The sequence below is a fragment of the Humulus lupulus genome, chromosome 1 (genome assembly GCF_963169125.1).
Source record: "Humulus lupulus chromosome 1, drHumLupu1.1, whole genome shotgun sequence".
NCBI lineage: Eukaryota > Viridiplantae > Streptophyta > Magnoliopsida > Rosales > Cannabaceae > Humulus > Humulus lupulus.
In genome coordinates, this window is record NC_084793.1 from 56,055,292 (window position 1) to 56,065,764 (window position 10,473).

Sequence of the window (10,473 nt, forward strand, 5' to 3'; positions counted from 1 at the left end):
ACATAGCCTCCAATGGATCAAGATGAAGTCAAGGTCCAAGTCCTTTCTCCTACTTAGCCTCCACACCTATGAGTACTCTATTCAATTTCAAATTTCAGTTATTTCAAGTGCAATCAACATACTATTTTCTCCACTTGGTTTTTGAGTCCTTTAAGCATAGTTTTCTAGTCTTCTCTTAGCAAGCCTACATTGACACATTGTCACTTAGTTTGAACTAGTCCCCTCGTCAAATATGTTTGGTCTCAACCAAGTAAACTTGATTCCTCATTATAAGCTTTTCATGCCACCTATTATTTAATTTTTGTGAAAATTTCAACTAGCTAAACCATAGAGAATTTCGATCATGCATAGAATTTCTATTATTTGAGATTTAAATTAATGTCGCAGTACACAACAATCTATCACCAATAACTTGTGTATATATTTTATAAATTCTTATTTTATTGATGGAAATTATATACTAATTTAATCATATGCTTCTAAATTCCATAAAATAAATAAAACTCTATAACTACTAACCATAATAATTATAATTAACCAAATTATATTATTTCCTAAGTCATGAAATCATAGCTTATTATAAAAATATTCTAAAGCAATCTAACTAATTTTCACCACTCAAATATAAGCTATAACATAAAATATAACATAAGGTAACATAATGTCATATTTAAAGAGCTTATAAGAAAATAACATTCGTGGTTATTACAACAAATTTCTTAATTACATTAAAAAAAAGGTAATAACCTTAGAACAGAAGGAGGATGTGAAGGCTAGGTAGAAAGTCGGTAACATTAGTGATTGAAGTCAGAGAGGACAAAAGTGAAGAAATTGAGAGTAGTCAATGAATAGGCAAAGAACCCAAGAACGAGGTGGAGTGTCGCCTTCTTGGTTGTGACTAAGGGGAGATGGAAGAAGATGAGTGTCAGAGAGGGTTGAGCCAAACGAGAAATGACTAGAGGGAAAGAGGAATATAGTGCTGGCTGAAAAAATTCTTCATTTGTTTAGTATTGGGTACCGTGCGTTTTCTTTTGGAAAAAATTTCATATGTCGCGCCATGGAAAAAAATTTCAAGTTTAGTGCCAATTTTGTTTTGAGAAATCATAATACTTTTTCAATAAAGTTAAATTTATGTAATTATAGAAAAGTACATTTGTTGTAGTGAATATATTCAAAAGTAAAATATATATGATATAACTATAAAAATATATATTTTGAAGCCATCAACAAATTCATTGAATAATAAAAAAGAATAAAAAAGTGTACATCATACATGAAATATAAGGAAAAAACTTACCTTAATCAATAAGTATTTTGTTCACGCAAAGAATATACACATCAGTTCATAAATATGTATCAATAAGGATACTCTTGCAAACTGAACATCAAACTAAAAATACTTGTGGATTGAATATTAAAATGTTATTCTGCAAGAGAAATTTAATAAGAAAGTGAAGACCCATGATCATTGTAATTATCTGCAACATTAATAGTTCCGTCCAAAGCAACCAATGAGTGCCACACTTGAAAAAATATAATCCACATAAAATCCCCAAGTCCAAAGCCATTCCAGATTATGTATTATTATTTTTTCTAAAAAAAACAAAAAAGAGAAAAAATTATAATTGCACCACATATATTATATTAGGTCTTAAATTGTAGTCCCCTTCAAGTAAGAAAAAAAAAATTATAACCTTATTTTCTAAAATTTGGAAATTGAAGGTTATGGCGTGCTTAGAGGTTCTAAAATGGTGCTATATTGAGAGCACATTTCGGTACATAGTCTACAGAGTGATTGTCATAATGCCATTCTAGCTTTGTCAGGCAAGGGCAGCTTTTCAATTGATTATATTATATCGTTGGCGATATGCAACATTTTCTTTCACTTTGTTATGTTGGCTCTGGTCTTTTCGTCCTTCATGAGTGGAATAAAGTAGCCAGCCATACATTGGGAAAAATTAGTCTTCAGGATGATTTTCTTTTTTTTATCTCATGATGTAATTACTAGTTGTATTGCTCCTTGAGTGGATGATGATATCATTGTTTGATGAAGTTTCGTATTTTTCCAAACAAAAAAAAAAAGTACGATATCAAGTAAATTTACGAAAAATTACAACAAACTTATTTTTATATTATATAAATTTTCAAATAAGAAATTTTTGTTATTTTGTTGCTATATAATTTGAAGAGAATAGAAAGAATCGATTAAAAAAAATATATAGTATTTTTTAATGAGATGTTTGAAATTTTATTTTATTTTATTTATCTTTTTTTTTAATGAATGGGATAACTTTCATTCAAGACCAATATCAACCTAGTAGAAGGAGGTCCATCAGGCCAACTTATATTATTACTATAAATATAAGTTTTCTTTGCGTTTTTTTTTTCAATCTTAAATAAAAAGTGCAAAGAAAATGATTGAATGATTCTCAACTATCACATTTAATACCCGTGTAAAAAAAATACTATGTTACTGCGGTTTTTTTTTTTAAAAAATGCAGTGTAAAGTTGTAAGTGTGGGGAAGCGGAGAAAAGTGTCATTCCCCATATACTTGATCTCGACCCTCCACTCTCCTAATTTTCCTCAATCCCCCATTCCACTCGTGAGCTAGAACGAAAAACTCATCTTCCCCAGCCCACAGTAATCGCCATCTTCACCATTCTTTTTTATATATATTCATAAAAATAATTTATTTTGAAGTTTTAGGGCAAAAATAAAAAAAAAAATTGAGTGAGTTTAAGGGGGTTTTAATGTATGTTTATAGGTTGTTTTTTTTTTTAACATTTTTTAATGTTTGTGGAGGATTAGAAGACATTTCCATCCTTCAAAACATGTATTGATTATCTCTTAAACTTCACTTTGTTTTTTTTTTAATATTTCAGATTTTGGGAATTTTTTATATTATTTACCTAATGTATTTATTTTTTAATAATGTTAATATTAAGTATGTTAATTATTTACAATATATTATTTTTTACATAATTTTTTATATCAAAATATTGTTTTTACATAATGAATTTTTTAAGTTAATTTTTATTAATTATTTTAGTAATCCAAATTTATTATTAATTTATCAATAATTTTGTAATTATGGTTTAGTAAATTTAATTTTAGTGGTTTAACTAATTTATTAGAAAGTTTCTGGTTAAAATTTGTGTTTACTTGTTTTAATTTAATAAGTAATTTTGAATACTCTAAATCATTCCAATTGTCATATTTACTAATCATTGTTTAAAATTTTATTGTAGGAAATACTTGTTTGAATTTGAAGTGTGTAGAAATTGTTAAAGATTAATTTTGAAGGTAAGTAACAATTACTACTTAATTTTTATTTTTCTTTTTGATATTATGCAAACTATTGTTAGAGGAATTTGAATATATTAGATATTCATCCGTAGTGAAGTAGGTTCTGAGTTGAAATTGTGTGTTGCAGAGATAACAGAAGGTTGAGAACATGTGTGTCTTAGTGAAGTAGGTTCTGCGAATTCTGTATGCTGCAGTGGTTCATGGACGAAATTATGCATGTTGATTGTTGTGTGTTTGTTTGAATTAAATTTATATGTAGTAATAATTTGGGATATGTTATAGAAACAAAGGAAACCCTGGTCAATTTTTTTAAAGATTAATATATTGATTGAACATGTTTTATAGGTTTAATATATGTAATAATTATGTTTGTTTATATCAAAATTGTAAATACATATGAATTTTGGATATGTTATAGAAATAGAGGAAACTCTATCCATTTTATGTTAGAAATTATTAATTAAACATATTTTTATTTAATTACAATATTAATTTTCTTTACAATATTCACTCAGGAATTAGGTACATATTATCATTATGGATAAGTCATGGAAGCTTGAGAATAGTGTAACACAATAATTTCAAGACAAATTCAACCAATGTTTTAGAATTTTTCCAAAAAAATTGTAGTGATCCAGAAAGATTTCCTTGTCCATGTATAGATTGTGGTAATGGATCAAAATGAAATATTACCATGATAAAGAATCATGTATTTTTCCGGGCATTTGATGCAAGTTATCGTATGTAACGCCCTGGTTAGCCAAGACCGTTACACTATGTACGTTAAATAGTGTTAGACTCGCTAATCAAGTCATTTGGTCATAAACGTGTAACTAAAAGTGATTAACAGATTAAGTTAAAAATTTTGGTCAAAAGGAATGATCATTTCATTAAAATTTTTATGTTCGTACATGGGATCCCAAAATAAACATTTACAAAGTCATTTACAGTTCAAAAGGGCATTTACAACACAAGCTGGCCTAAGCAGCAAAATTTGGGCAAGTTCCCTTGTGAATCCCCGGTCGTGGTGGTCGAACAAGTTGCATATGTACACACTGCCACTGAAGCTCTCCAACTAATGGCTAGTCCAACTTCCCTTTCCCCTTACTTGCACCACATAGCACTCGTGAGCCAAGGCTCAGTAAGAAAACTTAAACATGCTCACAAGCAGTTAACAACATATTACAGAATTATAATTTGCATGCCTAGCATTAATAACTCTACTCGTGCACGCATTCTATTCAAATATCTCAAATTTGAAAAAGAGTCAGAAGAAATGGTTCAATCCTCTTATTTTTATTGTGACAACAGGGTCACCTCAGTGGCCATTGCCATAGAAAAGGTGACTATAGAGTCACACCGGGGCCTGTTACCCCAGGATAAGAGACTATAGAGTCACCCTGGGGCCCAATGCCCTATCCTCTGAATAACTAGCCTTAGGGCTAGCCAAGAGTACCTAGCGCTTTATTTTCCAAACGACCATAGAGTCAGTCAAGCATATTACTATGCTTCTGATTAGGTCTAACCATATCGGCCAGCGCTCAACGCGATATTTCTGCCCTTGACTTATAAGTCAAGCCTTTCGGCTGGCGCTCGGCGTGCTATTGCCTCCCTTGACTTATAAGTCAAGCATTTTTAATCAGATAATACAGAAAATCATACATCGTTTAACAATTATACAGATACAAAGCATTCAAGCATGCTTAATTAAATAATCACAGGCATAAACATAATCATGTTCATTCACACGTGCACGAGCCCTAATCATAACCATGTAATTAGAGGTGAAAAATGCATATTTATTGATTTTAAATGTCAAAATAAGTTAAGTTTTAATTATTATTTTCATTGAATTATTATGATAGATTTGATGATTGAAAATAATTGACTATAATTTAATTTATTTTTATTTTTTATGAATAAATTGCATTTTTGGCATTTGGATTAACAAGAAAAAAAAAGAAATAAATAAATCTGAAAAAGAAAGGAGAAAAGTGGCATTTTTGAAGATTAAAGCCCATGAAAACAGGCACAGTCCCTTTTCTCTCTCTCTCACCAGCAATGCCACATGGTGCGATTTTGGCTCGCCACGCGTCCATGGAGCCCAGCCGACCCGCGCCTGCCCCGGACCTCGACCCGCCTGACCCGTGCCCAACCTGACTCGCCTACCCCTGCCAGCCTCGCCAGGTGGCGCTCTGTGATTGCCCAATGCCTCCCTCCAGTTCCAAGCATGCAACACGTGGCATTTTTCAACTGGCTACGAGTTGGTCAATGCTACCAGCTGCCACATTGTGTTGACAACCAATTTTGTGTGCTTTTTAGGCCTTGGACCATTCCATTTTGAGCTTTAAAGCTCATATTTTGTGTTGATTTAGAAAAATGGGCATGATGACCATTCACTAAAATAGCTAGGTTCATATTAATAATAAGATTTAATTTTTCAAAATCATAGTTTATTATTAATGTTTCAGATTTATTTTATAAATCTCATTTGTAGTTTAATTCTTTTTAGTCTTTTTCTCCCTCTATAAGTATGTACTCTTCTTTCACATTTGGTTTGTAATTTTTAGGTAGCAAAACTCTACTAAATCTTAGTCTCATTTCTCATATTTTCTCTCTAGAATTTATGAGAATGTCAAGCATAATAGGTTATCCTTCTTAGGAAGGTTAGGATGATCCTATATGCACTATGACTTCATTTGGTATTTTTGATTCACCATGTACTTAAAGTTTATATATCTGAGTGATTTATTTTCTTTCATCTTTATTTCTTCATCATGTTATCTTTATTTATATTTAATAATAGTATATAGATTTTGTCAAGCACTTTCTATGTATCATCAAATTAGCAAAAATAATATCGATGATATCTTTATCATTTTCTTCATCTCATTTATATATATTTAGTTTTGCTAAATCTATATAGAATTAGTCATGCTCTTTCTTTGTATTTTATAAATAGTAAAAGTAATATTTGTGTTTAGTTTTATGTCCAATCTTTTATTGCATTATTGTTAATGGTATAATGTCATTTTTAGATTTCTCATAAGATTTATCTCATCATTCCATAGTAAACAATATTAACCACTTAAATACATTTTGTGAAATATGTTTGTGCTTTAATGTTAATTCTTTCAAATGAATAGTTGGGATGTGAACTATTAATTTGTGTAATTTTTGTGAATAAAAGATCCTAATAAATAATTATGCATATAAGTGACTCTTGCTCCTTCCTACTTGTTACACTTTGTTACTTCACATGTTTATCCTATCTTTATTTATAATCTTTAAATCTCAAAAGCACAAAAATATCACTTGTTCTAATTTTCTCACATTATTTATCTCTAAACTTTATTTATTGATTAACTTTATTTATTTGCCCATCTATACTACAACCACCACTAGTGGAAGTCACGTTTAGGCATTAAACACCATGTTCAGCAACCAGGCCAATCCCTAATCACATATATCACGTATTGGGTGTAAATTTCTTACATCTGGTCCAGGCACTGGCTAAATAAGAATGACCCTTGAGCACAATCCCCTTCTAAGCCCTAGCGATACCCTAGTCATAACCATAATAAATGATATCCATCAATATCAAGTAAATAAAGGCTTATGGACTGTGTCCAAGCCTCCGGGACCTCAAATTCTACTAAACTGGGTAGTAGAACCCTTCCCTAGCCCTTAGGTTTGAGTCCTCTCACTCATAAACCTCTTTAGGCTAACTTTCCCAACTAGCGTCGCAGCACACCCCTAAAGAGTAACGAAGCGCATCAAATCAGAGAGCCCTCAGTCTATTATCTCTGGGACACGCGCCGCAGCGCCAAGATGATTCAAAGAACCACCCTAGCCTCTGAGTTCATGCAGACCACAGCGCTCTAAGAACAGTGCCGCGGCGCAACCTTGTGAACCCAAATTTTCAAAGCTTTTCTCCGAGCCAAATCTCTCCTATACTCTTCCCAACAACAACTAAACCTATAATTGAGTTATAAACTCATAACAATACATCACAGGCGGCAAATAAACCCCAAAATCCAGGCCCAAAACCTTACTTCAACTCAAAATTCAAACCACACGATAAACCTCATAATATTTAATCAACACCAGAAATTCATCAAGAAAGCAGAGTATGAATCCTTACCTCAGCTCTGTATTACGACCCTAAGCTGCCTTAATCAAACTTTAGCTCCGATTTCCTTCAATTCAAAGCAAACTCCTCCAAGCTGCAAGAATTCACCCAAGTGAGAGGGAGGTAGAGGGGAAAACGAGAAAAAGAAAAAGCTGAGTGTTTCTGTTTTCTTTGGTTTCCTATTTTTGAAGCAATCTAGTGACTAAGCCACTCCCTTAGCACAAAAATACTAAAATGCCCCTTGGTCAAGCCTTACTCCTTTAATGCCCCCAAGAGCAACATCGTCATTTGCCAAATTTCCCGCTAATCTCAATTAACTCCTCATAATTTCCCCATTAATTCCAATACCCTCGAGTAATCACGAAATAATTTTCTATTACTTGATAAATCCCTGTAATGTACTAAATTACCAAAATACCCCTAAGCTCACCTCGAGACGGGTATTGAACCCCGTTGTGACTAAACCACTAACTTGCTCACTAGGATCGTCTCGAGTAGAGTAACCCAAATATATACACATAATAATGTGGTCTTGATCATAAAACTCATATCTTTACAATTATGCCCTCAACGGGTCAAAATTTATGAAAATACCCTTCTAATACGAAATAGATCCATGTTGAGTCTAGTTTTTGTTATGTTTTGGTGATGTTTTTAGTAGTCTTTTATTTCGTTTTTCTTTCATTTAGTGCGGGTTTATGCTTTGTTTGTTTGTCTTTGTGAATATCAAGAAGAATTGAGCATGTGGAAGAAAATGCCAAAGAAAGGGAAGAAATAACCAAGTTTTTCATCATATTTTGATAAAGAATGGTTCTCAACACAATTTGGAAGTGTCGGTGAAATTTTGGGATGAAAACTTGAAGAATTGAGAAATCCCTTAAGAGCCACGACATGAGCAAAGTGGAGCCGCAGCTAGGGGGGAAACAAAAGCATTGTTCTTTTAGGAAGTCCTCGGGCCGCGGCCTGGCTATAGAGAGCCGCGGCATAGATGGGCATTTTGCCCAGAATTCGTCAATGCGGGCCGCGGCATGGCTTCAGAGGGCCGCGGCATGGAAAGGGCTTTTTGCCCAGGAATTTGGACACGGGCCACGGCATAGTGTATGTAGAGCCGCGGCCCGCCTCTTTAGAATTTGAAATCTTAGGTTTTAACTTGGCGAAAAAGAAGAGAAAAGGACGTACGGATGACTAGGGAGAAAAGGGCTGGTTTTGAAGACTCAAGCTTAGAGTATTTTTACATGTTTTTCTTCTTCCTAATGTTATTCTTTATTTCTGTTGTGATTAGCACTATGGCTATGAACTAATTTTCTGTTTAGGATGTTTAATTGAATCACTTGAATCCCTGTTATGAACTAATGCAATTTTAATATTTTTCTTCTTCAATCTTCTTCAATTCCATATAATCTGTTCTTTTAGATTGATTATTGATTGGCCATCTTTAGTCATTTACATATGTTTTTAAGTCAAAATCTGAGAAGTGAGATTTAATTCTGCTGTGGTTATATTGGACATAATTTTAATTTAGAACGAAAGTATCTGAATTAATTGTGTAACTGTTATTAAGTTGTTGAGATTAATGCTACCTGTGTGGTTCAATTTACCATAGAAATATAGGAAATTGTCACCTAGGTTGAGTTTATAATTCATAGTATGATTATAGGCTGCCATATCAACTTGTTGATTGAATTAGGTCAAAAGAAGAAGAATTCGCACTTTGCATTAGGGAATAATAGGGAGGATAGTTGATGAGATTGAATATCCTAATTGTTTCTCAGTGATTAAATTACAAGTTTTTCCATTAGTTGTTATTCTATTCAATTTTCAATTATTGTTTCTGCAATTTATAGTTTCTATTGCTGTATTTATAAAAATCAAGAATTTCAATTCATCAAATAGAACAAGAAATTAATTGACTGGTAATTGATAAATCAATCCTTGAGGACGATACTTGGTTTTACCATTTTATTACGAGTTTGCGACTGTGTGCACTTGCATAGCTATAAATTTCACAACAAGTTTTTGGCGCCGTTGCCGGGGACTGAAAATAATTATCAATATCAGTCTAATTAATTTTTATTCTAATTTGATTTTAATTTCTCTTGTTTCTAATCTGTTTAGTTGCTTAATTTGTCTATCTCAGGTGAATTTTGGTATATGCGTGGCAGAAAAGGAAAAGACACACTTGTTCCTCTAAATCCTGAGATTGAAAAGTCATGCAATCAAAGAAGAAAGAACAAGAGAGAGGCCCAGATTTCTGTGAAGATGGCACAGAATGACGGGGATGGCAGGAATGTTCTAAATCCAGGAGTTGTACAAGGGGTTCAGGCTCAGACCAATGTTGAGAGGAGCCTGAGAGATTATGTGCTACCCACTCTGACGGGAGTACAAAATAGTATACGCCCACCAGCTGTAGAGGCCAACAACTTCGAAATCAAGCCTGCTATTTTACAAATGGTGCAGTCCTCTGTGCAATTCAATGGGTTGCCCTCTGAAGATCCTCACACCCATTTGTCAAACTTTCTGGAGTTGTGTGGAACCTTCAAATATAATGGGGTGAGTGATGACGCAATCAAGCTTAGGCTTTTCCCATTTTCTCTAAGGGATAGAGCTGAAAGTTGGCTGAACTCTCTGCAGCCAAACTCTATTGTCACCTGGCAAGATTTAGCTCAGAAATTTTTGTCCAAATTCTTCCCTCCGTCCAAAGCTGCTAAATTGAGGGGAGAGATAAATAACTTTTGCCAGAATGACGGAGAGTCACTGTATGAATCTTGGGAACGGTTTAAGGAACTCCTGAGAAGATGTCCTCATCATGGCATTGAACAGTGGATGCTAGTACAGAATTTCTACAATGGTTTATGTCCTACAACCAAAACCATTATTGATGCTGCAGCAGGTGGCACGTTTATGAGCAAGAGTGCAACTGGTGCTTATGAGCTGCTAGAGGACATGGCCACAAACAATCATCAATGGTCTGAGGAAAGATCATCAGGAGTTAGAAAGGTAGCTGGGGTGCATGAGCTGGATGCAATCACTGCTC

General features: G+C 33.3%; 1 non-coding gene across 1 annotated transcript; it reads right to left on the bottom strand.

The window, feature by feature from the left end:
• Window positions 1-10,145: 10,145 nt before the first annotated feature.
• On the bottom strand, window positions 10,146-10,252 carry LOC133813067 (small nucleolar RNA R71). Its single transcript, XR_009884112.1, has one exon. It is a non-coding gene; the product is annotated as a small nucleolar RNA R71 (small nucleolar RNA).
• Between the last annotated feature and the right edge of the window lie 221 nt (window positions 10,253-10,473).